Source organism: Gordionus sp. m RMFG-2023, chromosome 3 (assembly GCF_954871325.1).
Source record: "Gordionus sp. m RMFG-2023 chromosome 3, tfGorSpeb1-WG-v2, whole genome shotgun sequence".
Classification (NCBI taxonomy): Eukaryota; Metazoa; Nematomorpha; class Gordioida; order Chordodea; family Parachordodidae; genus Gordionus; species Gordionus sp. m RMFG-2023.
The window spans coordinates 16,896,425-16,919,514 of NC_088777.1; positions in this window are offsets into that span (position 1 = coordinate 16,896,425).

The window sequence follows — 23,090 nt, forward strand, 5'->3', positions numbered from 1 at the left end:
ATATTTCAGCCTGGCCGCTCATGCACCCCTGTAGAATGAGCGGTCTTAATACCCGCCCATTGCAGACTTCTAATAGGGATCTATCCTCCAGCTTTTCATGTTACAGTGAACATCAGGTAATCAGTACAAAAGAATACTCTAAATGATAATTATACGGAGGTACTCCCCATATTTTTATTTTTCCCTAACTCCTTAAGATGAGTACCATCTTATAGTGATCAACTTTTTAAGAATGAATATCTTGTCACATTAACCTCGATATCGCTTAAGCGATACGTAATTCATTGTTAGACGATACCATTAGTTGTATAATTTAACATTGTTAGAACGAATGTTCAACTATTGGATGAATTATGTTTAAAATTAAACAAGTTTCTAAAGTAAGGAGTATGATTAAAGGTTAGAGGAATATGGGTCAGAATTTTTAAGAATAGGTAGATATGGGCTAAGGTTTAGATTAGGTTTTAATAAAATTTAATCCTTTTTATTAATAACTTGACAGGCCATGTGATTATAAATGGACAAATAGATATAAATAAATCAGCTGTTGTAACGCCAATTTTTTTGAACTGGACCTTAATCATAATTTAGGCTTTGCTTGAGCCATATCGCTAAAGAAGACTTAACTCTAAAATACGCCATTCATTTTCCATGAAATTCTATGGGTGCTGTTACTGAACGTTAATAAAAGGCGTTTTATAATCAGAATTGTTTGATAATCTAATTATTTTTATCTTTTTTTATGAGGATAAAATATCTGGTAGGACGAAATTTGCTAAAATTTATATAAAATATTGACAAGGAATTATAAAATTTAATATCTAATTTGCTGCCTACAACAAGAAAGTTTGTATGTCAAAATAGATGTTAAAATATAAAGAAAGGAAAAAGCGAAGTTAATGCAAGAATTCACGAAAATTAATGTTAAATGTGAATATTAAATTCTTGAAATAAAAATAATAGTAAAAAAGTTTTTTTTTTCTGTCAAGAAAGTGAAAAAAATATTTAAAATAAAGTGCCTTAAATACAGATATAAATATCTTTATGAATGCCAAAAAGATACAAAAGGATCTTATATCTAAAATACAGTAATGGGCTACCGCATAACTGATAACAAATATTAAATTTCGGCCTGACGATTTATTTTTCAAAATTTTGGACCAAGCAACTACTCTTTATAGTGTTCTAGAGCTGTATACTGTGGCATAACGGCATTGTATGGATTTTGAAACTGTTATTACAGAAAACTTCTATATCATGATCTTTTTTTCAGAAGTCTTCTATTTTATGCTAAGTTATGTTTTTACTAAATTTCATAAATTTTTATTGAATGTTTTTTAGATGAACATTTTCTCGAGGCAATTTTTTCATAAATTTTTACATGTTTTAATATTTTCTTCAGCTCATTTTTAAGCAATTTATAATTTTAACTTATTTTTTCCTCCCTTTTGTCTATTTTTTTAAATGGCATTTTGTTTTTTTTATTCTTCTACCCTTGTATCTGTTCAGCCATGAGATTTCCCAAAAAAGATTCACTTTTACCTATAATTACAATTATTCTGCCAACACGTTAAATAGTCTCCCCCAAGAAAATTTGTTTTTTTAAAAGGCGATTTGTCTAGGGCCGGCTCCTAAAATAATCAAATTCTTAAACTCCGGGCCAATTCTAAAAATAAAAAATCAGAACCAGGCTAAAAAATAGAATTTAAAATTGGAGCTTGGAAAAGAGATTTGACTTCTGCTTTTCTCTTAAAAATATAATAGGTCTCAGTTTAAAAAATTATCAAATGATAAAAAAATATATTATAAAATAAACAATGTAATTATAATGGAAAAAAATATTTACAAAATTCATTTAACAAAAATATTTTTTTGTTGTCAAATAATTTTTTTTTTAACTAAATGGAATTTCTTTTCTAAATGAACTCTTATGATTGCCTTTTTAGAAAGAATGATGGGTGACAAGGGCAAATTTTAGGTCATACATATTACATATAATATATTTTGTTATTCTCGACTTAATCATATTTCATCTTTAATTTATAAATAGTTTTATTATGTATCAAAACATTATTCTAACTCCTAAGGCCCCGTATAAGCCCTATCAACTTTTAATTAATACAATACATAACACTATAAGTATTTACAAACGTATATTTAAGGGAAGATGAATATTTATATACTTAGATGCGAAATTAAAAAATAAATATGAATTATAAATTTCTGAGACTAAAATAAACGAATAAAATTTTTAAAATAAAATATTGCATTAGACAAAATAAGTTTCATTATTCTTAATATAAAGGATGATCTCCATCAAATTCCCTTTTTTGAATATGTAAGTTTATAACAATTTATTAAATGTTATACCTTGAGTAGTGATATCGCCAAGGTGCCTTTTAAGTTTAATTTGAAACATGTTTTTAAAAATGAAACAAAAAATTGACTTTTCAGTAGCCCTATGCATTTGGCAAAGCAATTAGATATATCAGTGACCGTTAATGATCCGTATGTTAAAGTTGTGGTTGAATGAAAATGTTAATTAAAAAATGAAAGATATAAAATTCAAATTTTTTTAGATTTAAATCTGCTACTGAAAGCGTTGTAACTTTCGACATTATCCATAATTTTAATTGAGATAAAGTTATCCATAAAATTATAAGTACTTTGTCATTTTTAATTTTAATAATATTATTTTGTTTATCCCTATTCGTTCTATAATCGTTTTAAATTTCAAATTACCTTATTACTTCATTTCTTAAAGAATTTTTGTGGGTACCTTGTGAGCGATACTCGAGAAAATTTGAGTCTATGCAGTTGTTACGGGAACCAAAAATATAATTATTTTTGCGTAATACTAAAATTGGCCTGAAAATGGCTCGTTATAACCTCATAAAAATGATACCAAGATTCCGCTCTGATAAAATCATATTTTAAAGTATTTAAGATAGATATATCACGAGCAAATTGATAATCTTTAAAAAGAATTTTCTATCATTCGTTTTTGGATGGTATAAAAACATATTTACTTTTACAGTATAAATTTATTTTAAAATATTAAATGTTCAACATTTAATATTTTAAACATTTAAAACTTTAATAAATTTCCAATATGAATATAAAATATCAAGTTAAATAAAATAAAATTTTAAACGAAAGTTATTTTAAGAAAAGCATAATTGGGTTCTTAAAATGGAATAATAGTTTAATTGAAAAATGTTTATTTGTATGTTTCGCCTAAGGAATAGGAATTCCCTAGTTCAAACATTTGTTATTTAATTTTTTGAGCTAAAATTTTTTTTTAAACTAAAGGTGAGAACAAACGAACCGTTGGTAGAAGTTGTAATTTGTTAGAATAGTAATTTTCTGATATATTACAAAAATTGTAAATATTTTGTCCAAAATAATTAAAAATTATAGCTACTATATTAATTATATTGGTAAAAATAAGAGTTATAAAAGAAACCAGGTCTCGCTACAACCCCTGCCTTTGCTAAAAAATTATATTATTGTGCACATACGTAACCGGAGTTAGATATGTTAGCAAATGTTAATAAAATGTATGTTTTAAAAAAAAAAATTATCGAATGATTTTTGGGTGATAGTAACCAACCTCAAGCATATTTATTAAGTCATAAATTTTCTATTATATATTGAATTATAATATATAAATATCATAATTTTGTATATTTTATAAAATTAGATAATCAGTTATTCTAATTGCCATTAAAGAGATATATTCCTAAACGTAAAGCAAAAAAAATTCAGAGAACTTTTTTTATAAAATATTTAGTTTTATGACAAAAAATTTTGTTTTTATTTGAAAGATAAAATGATTATAGCTTTTTCCTAACAAGTCAATGAAATAGTGTTTTTCGTAATTTTTATTTATTTCCAAACAACACCATTGTTTAATATATGCAGTTGATTACGAAATAATTTATCAGAAGATTATATTTAATAAAAAGGAATTTGTCTCATATTTCTTAATTTTCCTGAAAAAATTTTAATCAAATTTGTTATTAAATTATTACTATAGAAAAATTTTAATCAAGACATTTAAAAAAATATTCACTTTGTCAACGAAAAAAAAACAACATTTTGATATTTTAAAAAATCTTAAAATGGTAAAAATATATTGCTTCTTGAATCATGGTGTATTTGGACTGAGAAGCAATAAAATTTTCGAGTTTTATTTAATGCATAAAATATGAAATATCGCGTTAAGTTATCTCTAAATATTATAACTCGAAAATTTTATTTGATTCTTATTGTAATTGTAAAAAAAAAATTGAATATAACATATTTTAAAAGAAAAGGTTGGGATATCAGCTTTTTCAACAAGAAAAGAATTTAAAATTTTTTAACGAGTCCCTTACAATCAGGGTTGCCATGTCTCCCCCCATCAGTGGGAGTCTCCCACAATTTTTTAGTTTACCCACATACATCTTACTCCCACAAAACTCCCACAATTAGAAATCTCCCACAAAAAGCTCCCACAATTTTTTAATTTCTCCCACAATTTTTTTTTTAACATTTTAATGTTTTTAATATATAAATAATAATTTTGAGAGACAGTATTTGATTATTTTTATATTAAAATAAATTTTAAATAGTTATTTAAAAAATATGTCTAGTTCTTTTATTTTATTTTTCCGCTCTAAAATATATTTTTTATAAAATTATCCACTCGACATTTTCAAAATTATCATGTAGTTCAACATTAACAGAGCTATCTGTCATCACACTGTGGGTCGAATCTTTTCCCTTAATATTTAACGACTCCAAAATAAGTGCTAACTTTACTTGAGGTAGGACAAAAATGAGCAAGGTTATCACAAATGTGTCAGGACCTTCCAAGAGGTCAATTCTAGACGATTTGAAAGAAGGACATCCATATGCTATTTTAACAGACGCATCAAATAAGAAAAATATTAAAACATTTCCCCTGATCCTTTGCTATTTCAATAAGAATAAGGGCATTTCTATAAAACTATTGAAATTTTTTTCATCCGATAGTGAAAAATCCAACGATATAGCTAACCACATAATGGTAAATTTAGCTGATTCAGGGTTATCAATAAGTTGCATGTCAGCTTTCTGCGCTGATAATGCCTCTGTTAATTTTGGCAAAAATCAAAGTGTATTTACCGAATTGAGGCAGCACAATAATGAATTAATACCAATTGGCTGTATATGCCATATACTGCATAATTCTTGCAAGAAGGCAATGAATGTACTATCTGTAGATGTCGAAGTAATTGTGATGAAATGTTTTAACGAATTTATTTCATCAGCTAAAAGAGTCACTGAATTAAAAGAATTGGTGGTCTGATTTGGAATGGTGTGAGTTGTTGCGATATGTACATAGGTGGTTATCATTAATACCTGCCATCGAGAGAATTTTAAAATTTTACGAACCCTTAAAGAAATACTTCTTAAATAAAGATTTTAAAAGCTGTCCTAGAAAAATTTTTTCGAGGATGAAATGTCAGAAGCATATTTGGGATTAGTTTCACATGTAGGAAATCTACTTCATGTAGTTAATATTCAGTTGCAATCAGAAGATTCTTTATTGATAAAGATTCACAAAATCATGCTACAGCTCTGTTCATCTCTACAGTTAAAAATAGATAATAAATTTTATGGCGCTATTGCTAAAAATATCATATTAAAATGTTCAAATATTACTATAATTAACGTATTTTTAAATGAAGCAAATATTTTTATTAAGACAATTTTGGAATATTTACAATCAAGATTTGATTTTAATAACTCTATTTACAAGTGTATAAATATTATGACTTTGGAACAGAAACCATCATTTGATGGTTTTTGTAATTTAATAAATATATTAAAATTACCGATAGACATTGAAGCCTTGTTTGAAGAGATTGTAATTTTTTCCATTTTTTATGATTCGCCAGAATACTTAAAATTAGATGGTCTAAAAGCAGAGGAGAAATGGGTGGAATTTTTTCGTAATAACGATAAATCCCCATGCTTGGAAAAAATTTGCGAGTATGTTTTCTCCTTACCTCATTCTAATGCCTCATCGGAGGCATTTTTAGCCTGATGAGGACTACCTGGAGAAAGGAGAGAAATCGAATTGCTTTAACAACATTAGAGGCCGAGTTAATGGTTAAACAAAATTATAAAATGTCATGCCAGGAGTTTTATAAATATCTTAATAACGACGGTAAACGTTTAGTTCCATTATTTAAATCTCAAATAAAATATAATTAACTATAACTATTTGACTTTCTGTATTTTATAAAATCTTATTTATACATTTGCATAAAATCAAATAAATTTATTTTTTACATTGTAAAATTAATATTTTGAATATTTTAGCAAATCATAAAAATAAAGAAGCATTACAATCTCCTCAAACATGACATCATATTAAATCTTATTAATAATTATCCGATAATAGTAATAATATTCTTACTTTGGTATTTCTGCAGCATAATTTAGTGAACCTTTATTAAATTATATTCTTCTGATTGCAACTGCATATTAACAGCATATAGTAGATTTCCTATATGTAAAATTCCTAAATATACTTGTGACATTTATTTTTGAAAATTTTTTTCAAAATATTATGACAGCTTTTATAATCTATTTATTTTTTAATGGTTTGTAAAATTTTAAAATTCTACGATGGCGCGTATTAGGAGGAACCTGTCAACCAACATTATGCTGACTCAATTCTGTAAATACACTCTGGGTTTTGCCAAATTCACTGAGGAATTATCAGATCAGAAAGCTGCCATGCAATTCATTGGTAATGTTAAATCTGCCATATTTACCATTATATATGGTTAGCTATGTCTTTGGATATTTCATATCTGGAGAAAATTTTTTTAATAGTTTTATTGAAATGACATTAATTTTGTTGAAATAGGGGAGGATCAAGGGAAATGTTTTAATATCTCCTTATTAGATGCATCTGTTAGAATTGCATATGTTTGCACATCTTTCAAAACGTCAAGAATTGACCTTCTGGATTTATATCCTAAAACATTGATGATAGCCTTGCTCATTTGTGTTCTACAAAGTATACTTTTCATTTATATTAGTCGTTAAATATTATGGGGAAAGATTCTACGAACATTGTGATGTTAAGTAGCTCTCTGAATGTTGTACTGCATGATAGGTATTTACCATTTCCGCAACTGTAGTTGCATCTGTATTATTTCTTATTTTTGAAGAATATTTTTGTTTTGCAATAGATGTTGATAGACTGCCCTGTACTGATTTATGCTTTGAAGATTTTTGATGCCTCAAAATATCATATTCCCTTCCCCCATTGTATTAACTAAATACTGTAGAACAACTTCCCCGCATTGATTATAATTATTTTTTACATTGTAAATTTAAAATTGTTTGTTTTTTTATAAAATCTTATTTATACATTAGCATAAAATATATTTTTTTTACATTGTAAAATTACAATTTTTTTATAAAATTTTATCTTGTTTACATTCTTTTGTATTTAAAAAAGATCGTTGGTTATTATTTTTAAACAAAATTAATATATTATAATAAATCAATATGTTATTTTAATAATAAAGATAGTATTTAAGAAATTTTGTGTCGTACTATAATTACCTATTTTGAAAAATAGTTGCGTATTTTATTTTGGAAAATAGTTACCTATTTTATTTTGAAAAAGAGTTGGATATTTTATTTTGAAAAATAGTTGGCTATTTTATTTTGAAAAATAGTTGGCTATTTTATTTTGAAAAGCTATTTTATTTTAAATAGTTGGCTATTTTATTTTGAAAAATAGTTGGCTATTTTATTTTGAAAAATAGTTGGCTATTTTATTTTGAAAAATAATTACCTATTTTATTTTGGAAAATAGATTCGATTTTATATTTATAAAAAATAATAAGCGGATAACTAAGTCAATTCTCCTTCGGCCCGCAAAAAATTTTTTTTTAGCAATTTTCATATTTCTCCCACAATTTTTATATTACTCCCACAAAATACCGAATTTCTCCCACAATTTGAGAATTTTGACCTGGCAACCCTGCTTACAATCAGCCACGAACATGTTCTCTATTTTAAAGGGATGATTAATTTTTGAGAATAAAATAAAATACACTTAATCTTTCATGGCCTGACGCCACTTGATATTTTTTTAAAAATGTTTTTTCTTTTTATAAATATACATTTGTATCAAACTTTTTTTTTAACTTAAACTTATATATGACATATTTTATTATATTCTTTATATTATAATGTTAATATTTGAATAATAATATTTTAACATATTTGTATATGAATTTTAATAAAAGATTGAATTTTTTTTTTAAAAAAATGTATCAAATGCCTTAGCTATGAGAGACAGATATCTCAGTGTTTCTTGTTTTCCCATTACTTACAGGTTGTTATTATTTTACATGGAAAATAATAAATTTTTTAATGGTATTAATTTAAAAATAAATTGTAAATAAAATAAATCTAAACATCAGATCTGGTTTGCAAAGCGGAAAAATATTGGATGGGTGAAAAATTTAGGGATCGGCATTCTTGACAAAAAAAATATGTATATTGAAGATTTGCCGGAGGAATTTTGACACTCACCCATTTCTCTGCTTATGTTGCAAAATTTGGAAATGGAACTTCCATTCCATCTATCACAAACAATATTAATGAATAATATGAACTTATGGAATATTATAATTGAAATAATAGTTATTTATTATATTCTATATTAATCAATTGGAATATTTATAAACATACCATAATATTATAAGTTTGGCATGGATCATAAGTTGTCAAATGGATGTAACAATTCAATTTTCCTCAGGTGCTCCTGTCAGGGCTTGTTTTACTCTATTGCCCTCGCCAAATAAACACGGAAGACCTCAAACATCAAATTCTCCATACTCTTTGCATATTGATTCAGAATACTATCTATCTAACAAGAGAATAAGTAATTTTTTATTTTATATTATAAATAATGTTCATGTTTCATTTAGCGATAACTTCTTATATATTCTTCTCTTGTAAACATTATTAAAATATTGCATACAGATATTACCGTACTACATTCGGATCCAAGTTATTCGGTTTATAGAGGTATTTTAATACAAGCTAGACGTGTTGATGAAAATGGCACAATACCAATCATGAATGAATATTTGCTACGAGATTCCCCAGAAGAGAAAAACGCTCATAATAAAATCATACAATCTATAGTCGGAATGTGGCACATAGTCGAAACTTCATCTAAAATCTTATCTTGTAAGAGGTATTATAACGAACAAATGTCCAATAGATACAATTCCTCCCCTCGAATGAAAGATTTTAACGACACTTTAACCCATACAACAGGTGAAGACATACAAGTAAATACTGCTTATCAGTGGTCGCTTCCTCGTGAAGAAATTGATCCTCAAATGAAAATTCGTTTCATGTAACCTTTTAATTACATGGAAATATGATATACTATTTAACTTGTGCAAAATTGTTATAGTTATTGTAAATAACTTAGTTATGGTCTTAGTCGCTTTTATATTTTTGGTATTAAAGCAGTTGAGTGGCGTCGCTAGAGAGCAGATAAGTGCTTAGTCCCAGAATGTCTAGCCAAATCTTAAAAACAAATGGAGCCTGTATAACATCTTATAGTTTTTAATAAACTAGAACTGAACCTTTTTTTTAAAGAAATTAAAGGGGTGAAATCGGGTCTTTATAAACCGGTTAAAATAAGTTTATATAGGTTTTGATTTTATAAATATATAATGTAATTAAAAAATTATATTTTTAATTGTTGTTATCCTATCTCTTTGCCATATATACTAGGCCTCATTTTTTAATTTTATTTTAACTCTTTCTTATGTATTATGTTTTTTTTAAATTATTAGTATAATATGTAATATATTTTATTAACAATAATTTATAATTTTAAAAATTTAGAATGTATGAATTGTTTAAAAAAAAGCATATAAGGTGATTTCTATTCAATTTCTTCTCTCTTAAATTTACGATTTAAATAAAAAATATTTAATATTTAATACAACATTTAATTTCTTCTATAAAATCATGGGAGATTAAGCTAAAAAATCACACATTCTGTGCATATTTATATCTTGATCCCCGATATCAAATATTAAAGAAAATAATAGAACTAAAAAATATCTTATAAAAACGTAGTCTGTAAGGCACTTGATGATGAATGTATAATGATATACATTTCACGTCCTTTCACATAGTTCAACTCAAAATAATTATCCCGACCCTTAGGACGATTTTGAAATTTTTTTTAATGAAAGGAAATAAAAGCAAAATATCTCACACAATACAAAATAAGAGAGATTAATAGGTAATTTTTTCAACAGCGTCGAAACTGAACTCTATGTATTAACAAAATGTCTCAGTCACGAAGATTTGGGTCGAAGGAGCATTTTCACGATTTAAATATATTTTAACACCACAGAAAACAAGACTGGATAAATATATATTAGATGATATTTTAATTAGAAGTTGTAAATAATTATTTTTTATACAAATAAAATTGACATTCAAAATTCTGGGTTATCATTAAATTATTTTTATTCTTTCCTCTACATTTAAAATAAATAATATTAAAATTATTTATAGAGCTATATATGTATGGGTACCTTGTATAAAAAAAATAATAATCTAAACCTTTATGAAGCTTCTAAAGTTTTTTGAACCTAACCTGAACCTTTATAAAATTGATTTTCTTAACCTGAATCGAACCTATATATCAAAAGATTCGACTCTCTGCTTTGAACACTTAAATCTTATATAGGCTACGCCTTTAAGCAAAATAAAATAAACAACCCTTCAGCTGTACAAATAATTAGAACTAGCGACGTCTTTGTATAGTCATAAGAAGTATCGCAGACTTTGTAGCTTATTTGGTTCTTTAAATTTTATTTTGGGCTCGTAAATTGGTATTAAATAATAAATTAAAATTTGAAATAAAATATAAATTATGATTTTTTAAAAAAACTAAAAAAAATTATTATAGCGCAACGATTTTATTTGAAATGACAGAATTTTGGAGTGAGATCATCTCAGACGAATTATCATTTGGTGAATGATTCAAGGGAAAGTCAATATTAAAATAATCATATTTATAAACATAACTTTTAAAAATTGTTTTTTTTTGTATTTCATGGTGTTCTCATGTTAACTAATTTCTTTTTTTTATATCAATTTATACTCTTTTATTTTTTAAATAAAATTTTCAGGTTTTAGGAATTTAGAAACAAAACTAATAAATCAAAATTTTCATTCATCATTATTATAGGGTACAAGGTCAGTGTTATCTTTGGATTTAAATTCTTTACTATACTTTATTTTTATATTAATATATATAAGCCTATTTAGGTAATTAATTTGAAAAAAATCTTGTCCTGGAACTCTCTTTATAAAGCATAAAGTATTATGAAATAACGAAAAACTAACTAAAACCAAAGCCAATTTTTCTTAAAATTTTTTAATCAAATAAAGGGATATTTAATTAAATTTATAAGAACTGGAATTTAATTTTTTTTTGTATCAGCACGATATAAGATCCAACCGGTTTTATTAAAATGCTTGGTTCTTACCAAATCCCAAAACCGTTTCATATATATTTTTTACCTAAAATGCAGATAATTTATTTAGAGAAAATACTTAACAAATGCGTAGCTAATGTCCCCTTCCCCTCCTCGTAGCAAAAATTTGGAAAAATATATAAGATTTTTGAAATGTGAATTTTAAAGCATTCTATTACAAATAAGTTATATATATTCTATTATAAATTTAAGCAAGAGGTTAAAATTGATTTAGATATTTATTCCCTGAGTATTAACATATTATCCCACAAAAATTTAAAGTATATTTTTTTACAATTTTTTTAAACCTTAATCATTTGGGTACAAGATAACTTTATGAACCAAAAAATTTTTTAATCTTTAATATTAACTATGATTGGGCAACATTTCTAAAGTGTTTGTGATGTCCAGAGAGACAGAATTTGCTTAATAGAATTATTTCTGTTTTATGGCCTCTACTAGATATTTTATCTGATGTAGATAAATTATTATATTCAATATGATAGCCAATTTTTTTTCATTGGAATGTTTCAAAAAATTATTTAATTACACCACAATTTTATGCAGCATCATTCGAAAAACGATATGGTTTTGGTTAAAGCTACGAGAATCACGAATGTTATAATATTACAACTTAAAAAATTAAGAAATAATATTGAAGATTTCAAGAGATATTTATGCGCTTGTTGAGATGAAAACGAAATTATTTTGAGGCAAGCCTAGACTTCACCTAGAAAAGCAAATGGTTCCAATATTAACGTGGACCCATTTGAGGATTACTATAAAATAACCATTGGTATTCTACGTTTGAATACATTTTTGTCTCAAATCAACGAACGAATTATTTATTAAATGGCTGTATCCATTTTACAAATACTATTACCTATAAATCCTTCTGGTGATATATTAAATCTTGATATTGAAAAAATTAAATATTTTGCTAAATTTTACTCATAGGAAATAAATATATCTGAAGACCTATTAATATCATAATTTAAATCTTGGTATAAAAGATTTTAGTAGATAATCCTCCAAATTTGCAGATGGAGAATCTCGCAATTTTTTAGTTTACACGCAGACATCTCACTCCCGCAATTGGAAATCTACCGCAATTTTTAAACTTCTTCCGCACAATTTTTTATAGCATTTTAACGTTTTTAAAATGTAAATAATAATTTTGAGAAACAGTAATTGATTATTTTTATTTTGAAAAATATTACCTATTTTGAAATTATAAAACGTTAACGACTTTGTTAATATCTATATAAACATATTTCAACCGCAATATAGCAAATTTCTCCCGCAATTTGAAAATTTTGACCTGGCAACCCTGGTCATATCTCATAATGTATTTTTATATTTTTTTAAATCTGATTATTTAAAAAAAACTTTTTGAATTATATGAATTGAGACATATTAGTCAGAAATTTTGAGGGGAGAAATTTGTTTATAAAAATTTATAACTAAAAAATAATAAATAAACATATTGTTACTAAAATAAAAGAAATATATATTTTATTTATTTTTTTTTAATTATAATAATAATAATGCATTTATTTTGAGATATGGCCCAACGCGAAAATTCCAAAATACACTATATTAAATTTTAAATATCTCAGAAAGTAATTAAACTAAAAACATCATTTAAATTATGTTAAATATTTCTAAAATAGCCCTTTAATATGATATAAAATTTATTTTATTGAAACTAAACCTATTGCCAAAAACCGCAATTGGCTATAAAATAAAAATTGCTTTTTTTTATTTTCAAATTGTACAAATTCCTAGAATGGGCTAACAGTTATTACACTTTAAATATAAGTAATATAGCTTAAATTCTATACTCTACCAAATATATAGTAATTTATTTTTAAAAAAAGTGGGCAATATACTTGAATAATAGCTTTAAAACTAAAATCCGATTATTTTGCGTTTTTATTTACCAGCAAGAATATAAAAATATATCAATTTAAGTGTAATGATATCATATTTAAAAATTTCTATCAGGGCTGAAACTCTTTAAAAAATATTAGACCTAGCCCAAACCGAAATTATATAAAAAATAGACCTGGGCCAGGCAGTGTACAGAACCCTAATAGGAATACAATTTTTCTTGCTGATTAGCAGAGTTGTTAAAAGATACTTTGAAAATGGTTCCAGTTACATAGTCTAAAAATGGATTTAAATAAAGATACATCTAGTGATGCAAAATATCCTCATTTAAGCTGATTCTTAATAATGGTTAACTAAATATTTTCGCCAGAAAAATATTACCCCAAATTTCTCTCACAATTGATCACACATACCCCCAAATTTTTCCTCTTCAAAAATTCTTAGTATCTTATATGCATTAAAATTTCTTTTAAATTATCACAATTTATTCTCTTGTGATTTATTATAAGTTGTTTTGTTTATCCCATTCAAATTAGTTTTTCTGAAATTCACACTTTTAATTTAAAATAACAAATTTAAGTATTTTATTTTCCAAATTTTAACAACTTATTTCTAAATAATTTATTGTTATTATAATTATATAGCAGACATGTCAAATCCAAATAATCATAAAACTTTATTTATGTTTAGCAAGAAAACAAATAGGTTTTGTGCTGAATCAGACAGGGTAGCTGGCCTTAGCACAAAATTGGATCAAACCATTTAATTGATATTATGATTAAATCAAATACAGTTTACAAATATTTATTTATTTCTAGTTTATGCAAAAATAATAATCAAACTAAAATCGAACATTGTTTAAATTAATTATATATTATATATTCAGAATACTAGAATTATCATAAATGTACAAATATTAAATCTTGATAAAATATTTTTTAGTCAATTCAACAATGACTTATTCATAAATATCACAGTAAAAGAAATATAAAATTAATAATTTGACTTAGGAGTCATTTTCTTTTAGTAAATATTTTCTATAATTATTTTAATTTAATTATAAAATTTGACTTAAATCAAAAATCAAGATTTTTTTCATATTAGTGTATTGATGCTAATTAATATTATCTATCCATTAAACTCTTTTTGATCATTTAGTATATTATTGTATTTAATTTGTGGTTGTTGTGGGGAGAAATGAATTTATGTCAATAAATTTAATTTTTATGATTTGAGATTATTTTATAGTTTATATATCTCAAAAACCTCCAAATTTAAATTAGCTAATGATAGATTATCAAATCAAATATATTTAAATAAATATATAAAGAAATTTAACTTAGATTTTTTTAAATTTAATGCTTTCATTTATTTTATCTATGTGAATATAATAAACTACATTATTCATTTAGACCCATATAATCATAATATAAGTAAATAAGTTAGAACATTTTATAAATATACTAATGGTGCATTTAATATATAGATATTGTATTTCACATAAAAATTGCATAATTATGTAAATGGTAGCACCAATAATAACAGGATGGAAATTAAATACCATTTATTTTAAACAAATTCATTACTTTTTGTTTAAAATTAGAATTTTTCCTAGGAACATTTTTTTGCACAGTATTTTTTATAACTGGTAAGGTAGTTAATTCTGGGTTTGTATTATCATAAAAACTAAAAGGGCCATTTTGATCAGGATCATGTTCTAATAGATCTTTATCCTTTTGATTTGGTTGCATATTATATTTTTCACGTATACCTGTTCTAACTTCAGCTCTTTTAATAGTTCGTTCAAATGCAGCTTTTTCTTTTGCCCTAAAAAATTAGAATATATGAAAAAGTGTAATTTCATACTTTTTTTGTTTCTCCTGTGCGATTCTAACATCCTCATCCAACACTATTGATACTTTGTCTTTGTCTGCTGGTTTTTTCTCTAATTCATCTTTCCCCTCAAACTTTTCACATATTGAATTAAATCCTTGATTAATTTGCTTCACAACAGGATTTTGCCCTATTGCAAGTTTAATAAAACTATCCATTTAAAACATCTGTAGAACTATCTGAGGATGGTGATCGTTAGGGAGAAGATAATATTTTGACATGTTCTATAGAACATTAAAAAATATCAAAAAGGCAAATAAGCTAAAATGGCGTCTAACCCTAAAGTTTGAAGAGAGAGAATTAAAATTTAAGATATAGTAGCGGAAGCGTCCCTTAATATTTAGTTTGAATAAGATTTTTTACTAAAAATTTTGATCATCGTGGCTTCGGATGAGCTTAGCTCTTCAAAACTTATTAAAGACTTAACTGAAATTATGTATGAAGATTAGCTCGTTGCTCTATCCCTAGTTTTTATAAAAAATAATATTCGTACTCTTTAAATTATTAAGATTTCTTTGACCCAGTCCGGATTTTTTTTTAAATTTTTTCCCCGGCCCGGATTTAAAATATACTATATCTATTTTTAATTTTTGTAGATAATAATAGCGATTTGAAATGGTTTTAAAAATATATGGCCAGCCTGGCCAGGCTCGGGTTTTTAAAAAAAATTAAACTACGGGGCTTAGGGCCGGATTTGCAGTTCCCTGATATAAACAATAAAATAAAAATAATTCAACCATGCCCATCTCATATATAAAATGTCTATCCGGCGATCAGGATTGCCAGACATCATCCATTCCTGGAATATTCCTTAAATTTTTTTTTAAAATAAACTGTGCCCCAATTTACCAATTTTAGAAATTTCCTAAAATCTCCCTCATTAATGGTTTTTTTTTAAAAAAAATATATAATTTTTCACTTTAAAAAATCTTTAATTTATTCCTATAAATTTCTAAAAAAAATTAAAATCTCTTTTAATACCTTATAATTTATTCCGATTTCATAAAATTTTACTCGTTAAAATAAATACTTATTTAAATTCTAAAAATAGGTAGCAAATTTTAAGTTGTTTTGAAAATAGACCTTATTTCTCATATAAAAAAAATTATATATAAATATTTTTTATAAACGAATTTGAGTATATAATTGGAATAAAATTTAGTTTTAAAGATAAATTTTATAAATATATAATTTATTACATTTGACCATAAACCATTATTTATTTGATGGTATTTTAAATATAATTGAAACCTTTTAAAATCCCAAATATTGATCATGATTATCTATTTGAAGAAATAGGTGAATTAACAAGTTTTCCAATTCTGAAAATTAAAAAATGAAATATTTGAAAGCAGAGGAGAGGAAAAATGGGCGCAATTTTCAAATGTAAATGCATTTGTATTCAAAAATTGTCAATATATTTTCCCTCTACTTTAACTCTAATGGTTCATCTGAGCGTATTTTCAGCTTAGTGTGGAAGAATTCTCGGAGTAAGGAGAGTAAGAGACTCTTTCTCATACCATTGGATGCTAAATTAATGATTAGGCAAAACTATAATCCTCTAACAATTTTATAAATACCATAATAAAAAAGATCATTTAATACCCAAGATCAAATCACAACTCAAATATAACTATTATTATTCAACCATTGTAATATTTTTAAGGTATATATATAAAATTATCTTTTTTACACTATGTAGTTATAGTAGATGTTGAGCCTTTCAATAAGTTTCCCAGCACTGAAAATCAAATATCTAATTAAGGAGATCTAATCTATTTAGATAAGTTTATATTCTCCGTAATCAAGAAAATGTTTTCCCATTTGTACTTTTGTTTATTGTTATAGCTGCCAATATATAGTAATTTTAATAAGCTTGGGAAAACTCGAAAACATTTTAAAGTATGTTATGCTTCCACGGCCCTTCATGAACGATTAGAATTAATGTTTCATGCCAAGATTTAAATTCTGAAATTAATTATTGTTTTCAATATCAAGAGTAAATATATTTTCAGCCTGCAATGGCAATAATATTTGTAAATTTGATAGATACAAATGAGTCACAAGTCGTTCTATGAATTGGGTCAAGAAATATATTTAAAGGTAGTTTATGTTATTTTGCAACGATTGTCAATCGAAGCAACGCTAATATTGAAACTATATATTAATCTCGGTGCAAATCAAGGCTTGCAAATCTCAAAATAATATAATCATGGTTTTGCATGAACAATCATCATATATTATATAAAATTCTAGATCAATATTATCTCTTACTTTTCTAAGTTTATGTCGATCAGTGTTGGTTTAAAATATATTTCGTGCGGCAAAACTTTGCACAAAAATATTTTTAAATTTATTATTTAAATTCATTTTACTTTCTGCTATAGATAAAAAAAATTTATAAGTAATTTGCATTTTTTTGGCTAGCCACTGCTCCCTCTTCGTTGGCTACGGGCCTGAGCCACCGGGGGAAGCTTGGAAGCTTTCTCCCCTTCAAAAATTTTCCCTTTTTAGTCAATAACATTTAAGCTAATTTCCTCCCTACACCCCCCCCCCTCCCAAATGTATACACTGTATTAGTATAAACAAAAATTTGAAAGAAAAATAAGTAAAAGTTATAATTTCAAAATTTTTAAGACATTAAAAAAAAGAGTTAAACTAGAGGCCAGCAGGCCCGGCCCTAAGCTTAAAAAAATACTCGGGCCGGGCCGTATATTTTAAAACCAAATATTAGAAATCCCCATTATTAGCTATAAAAATCAAAAATAAATATATATTTTTAAAAAATCCGGGCCGGGCCTGAAAATTTTTTTTTTAAAGGCCGGGTCGTGCAAATGGTACCTCAGCAGGTCTCTGAGTTAAACCCCAAAATTATTCTTAGATAGACCTTCAATATGTGATCTTAAAGACCTCTAATAAAATTTATGGAGAAAACCCAACTTGCCACCCTTCCCTCCCCTGGACCCGTTATTTGTTTTAAAAAATCTTACTTCCAATTTTTTATTTATTTAAAGGACCTGCTTGTTTCAGAGCTATAATTCAAATAATGAATCTGAATCTGATATTAAAGTTTTCGATTAGAAAAATATTCATATATTCTCAAATTATTCAAAATTATAATTTTTTTTAATGCCAATGCCATTATATCAAAAGGCATATATTATTGTTGAAACTAGGTTATTTATTTTACGAAATAATTAATTGTGCTAAATGGGAACTTTGACATTTTATAAGTGATTTTGAATTTTTTTTGACATCAATTATTACATTTGAAATATAAAAAAATATGTTTTGAAAAATTTAATATTTTTACTTTGTTAAATGAGGAAATGTTTCTAATAAAAACGTAGTTGAAAAGGCCTTACTTTTTGCGAAATTTTCCGAGATGATCTCACTAGTATGGGGAGTTCAATAAATGTTTTGATGAACTCAAAATATTGGGCCTATAGTTTCAAAATGTGCAGGACCGGAAAAAATTACAAACCAGGGCCCTCATTTGCTGCTCATATTTCCAATTTCCTTCTAAAAAATTTATAAAACATTCCATCATTATATAAAATTACTAAATTTTGAAAATTATGACAGGGCGGAGCCGTTAAATGCTAGAATCTTTAAAAAAAATAAAAATGGGATATGGCAAAATAATAAATAAATAAAATTCTGATCTGCAAATCTCTGATAAAAATTAAATTTCCTGACTATTTGAATAATATAATTTTTAATATTTTTAAAATAAATTGGTAAAAATTTATTTTAAACAATTGGACAATTTCATTAGATACTTAATTATCTCTTTTATTTTCATGACATAAATACAATTATTTAATTTGAGATAAATCAATTTATATCGCAGCCTCATTAATAATGGAATTATGAGTATTATTTCCAATCATTCCAGACTATGGGACTTGCTTCACATATGAAATTCGCCGGTTTGCCGCAGTTCAATTTGGTCCATTGGAACCAATTTTTCACATCTAGACCCTCACAATCTTTATTGTCAGTGTTCCATAGATTAGGTACCCATGTGGGATAATTGGTAATAGTATTACAACATTTCCATTTTTTCTTATAAGGCGTAGGGGTAGACATAGGCACAGTACATGGTTTATACGCCGAAGTATTGCAACATTTTTTAATACAAGGCTTAGGATTTTGATAACATTTTTTAATACATGGTTTAGGAGTGCATTTTTTAATACATGGCTTAGGAGTGCATTTTTTAATACATGGCGTAGGAGTGCATTTTTTAATACATGGCTTAGAAGTGCATTTTTTAATACATGGCTTAGGACTTGGGCTACATTTTTTAATACAAGACTTTTGTCTACTGTAACATTTTTTAGTGCAAGGTTTATACCATGGATTTGATCTCTTGCGTCGCTTATGAGGCGTCCAGTCCCATTTCAGAGCCCAACTCCCTTCTTTCTCGCAATCCGAACCTCCAATCCAAATAAATTCAGGATTCCAGTAACATGCTTTTAATTATTAAAAATAATCAATTAATTATAAAGTATCTAAGATGTGATAATAATCAAATTAAATATTTGAATAATTTTTCAACTTATATGTTAGTAAATAACAAGAGATTCGATTTTAGTCTTTTTTTAAACCCTGTATTGCATATGGCACATATACCTACATTTTTGAAAACATTATATAAAAATATTTAGTTATATTTATCATATTATCACTATCAGATAAATTTAGGTAAAATTGTTGCCTGAGAACTAGATTATTTCATCTCCACCCTTTGTAATATTACGAGAGGCCAATCTTAAAAATTAAGTTTTTATTATTTTCAACATGATGATGTAACTTTTTATTCGCTATAATTTAACATATTCTTTAAATATTTAGAATAATTTTATGTAAAAAGAATAGTATAATTATAAAAAATTTATTTTTATATAAAAGTCATTGACAAAAAGTGAATATGGGAATCTTCTCAGACGACGATATTTTGAAATTTTATTATTCAATTTAACCCTTGGCCTTGAGTGATAAGTTGGAAAAAAAATAATACGAGTAGTATTGAAGAATGAGTGGGAGGGTAGAGCTCACCCTTATTTTAAAAATATTATGACTCATTCAAATTTCTATATATAACTTTGCTATTTTAAGTATAGATATAAAAAAAATTTCCCTGTGCAATTATTTCTTTATTTAGGTATAAATGTATTTAAATTAGCCTTAAATTATATGTACGTATAAAATTTAAAAGATTTGATAATATAAAAATTTTTTTTATGTATTATTGCTGGCTAAAAACTGAAAAGTTGCTAGCTAACAATATAAAATCTATTCTCACTAAAATTATAAATAAAAACAAGCAAAAAAATAATAATTTTTCCATCATTAAATTTTTATAGAAATATAGAAGCATATATTTTTAATGATCACGCAAGTACCAAGGTGGGATCTACGCTCAATCAAAATAAAAACGTTTATTCAAGGTATCGAACCGTTAAGTATAACGCTTGAGTTAGATTCTGGTGTTTAGTTTAAATTAAATCGGTTTAGTTCTGATTATGTTATTTTTTGAATAACGATATCGGTTCGTTACGATTTTATAGGTTTCGGAATATTTGTATTAAGCATAATATTTTTTCTAATAATCTAATAAAAAATATTTTTTAAACTTTTAAAAATAAAAACTAAACAAAATTAATGAAATAGGTTGAATTCTTTTCTTTAGGAATAAGATAACACAAAATAAATAAAAAATATTTCAAATTATGTTAATCATTTAAAGTAAATATATTTAAATAATGTTATAAACCAGTTTAAACTGGTTCTAATTGGTGATTAGATTCTTTCCTCTTGGGATTTTTTTATATTCGGTTATGGTTCAGAAAAATAAAACAAGTCGGTATTGCGATATTTTGTTTTACATCTTTATATCTAAAAGAATGAGATAAAATGCAAGAAACATAGTATAGTTATTAAATATAAGGCTACTGAAAAAAACCTCAAAAATATAGTATGCAAAATATTATCTTAGCCAGAGGTTTTTGAATTCGTAATCCAAAGTGAAGACTCGTTTAAAGTTTACCAGCCTGGCAAATGGCTACTAGTGGCTTTAAATTAATCTTAAAAGAATTTTGGAATTCATTTCAGCGCGAGAAATCGTGTGGTGCTATTGGTATACTCTTAGGGTTTCCATAGTCGTGTCTTTTACTTTTATTTTATGTAAAGCAGCTATCAGTACCAATGGCTACCATCATTACCATTGCATAAATTTAGCAAAGGAAAGCATTCGATATATATAACAATCAATACTTTAACAAATATAATTCTCAATAAATCGGGTTTTCCATTTATGCTAAACTCCAGCATTCAACAACAGGTGGTGAAGTCCAAACATACAATTATATAAATCAAGGAAGGTAGATAATTAGCTATTGACGCTTGTCGGCAATAATCCACATTTAAAAAATAAATAAAATAATATTAAAATGTAAATTGTTCAATGACTATTAAATGTTATAATTTAATATGTTTAAATTAAATATTTATAATATTTCTCATAAATACTAGCCCATAGAATTACCCCGGAAAAAAAATCATTAAGGATGAAAAAAAATAAGGACAAAAATTTCACAAAATTTTTATTATCAATAATCATCATTTTTCAAGTGGTATATGTGAGTCAGGTGTTATAGATCACTAAGAAATCAACCTCTTAGAAGAAGTTAGAGTTAAAGTTAGGTTATGGGTAGGGCCAACGGGTCGTCAGATATGGAATAGGATTAGTGTATATTTAAAAAAATGATTCAATATAATTTATTTGTCTTGTAGTTTAGAATATTGCTATAATAATTTTTTATTAAATTTCTTTATATGCTTTGTCCCTTTTCTCATTTCTGGAGAATCTATATCAGGGGAATATTTGTCGAAGGAATTATATCCATAGGTTTTTGTTGAGGGGTTGGCCAAGAATCTGGATAGATTGTGAGTAGAAAAACAGATTATTTAATATCTCTTTAATATATTATAAGTATCTCCATGCAATAAAGCGCTTCTGTAAATAAAAGTTTGACTAAAAGTTCCATTCACATAATATTTAAAAAATATCGTCATTGTGAAATTTTTAAAATATACTGCCCTCCCAATATTTTATTATTATTGAACTTTTAATTATTTAAATTTTTCACAAAATTTATAATTTAAAAAAAAAAGCCTCTTGGTGAGTATTAGATATTCAACATAAGTTTTACATGCAATACCCATTATATTACCTTCCTCTATAATTATAAACGTTAAAATATTATTTTGTATAATAGTATTATATCGTATATACAGTAAAATCTGTTTAATTTTGGCACACTGGGACCAAGATTCTTGTCTAATTTAGACAGTTGTCCAACTTATTAAGACGAATAGTAGTTAATAAGAATTTGATTGCGACTCAAAATAGTTGCCCGAATTATCAAGAGCCAAAATTTTGGAAACTATATATAAAATTCGCCTCGGTAAACAGAATTTTCCTGAGAATATATATTCAGGATTATTTAACATAATAATATATAAATGCTTAAAAATTTATAATTTGAGCACCTTAGCAATATCTAATTTCTTGTTAAATTTATAGTTATAAATAAGTCTTTAACAAGGGTTTGAGTAAGGTCGTTTGGGATGCTTTTTGAATTCGCATGGTGCTCAATAAACTGTATGATAAACAATATGAATATTACCAAATTGTTTAAGTAGTGGGTATAT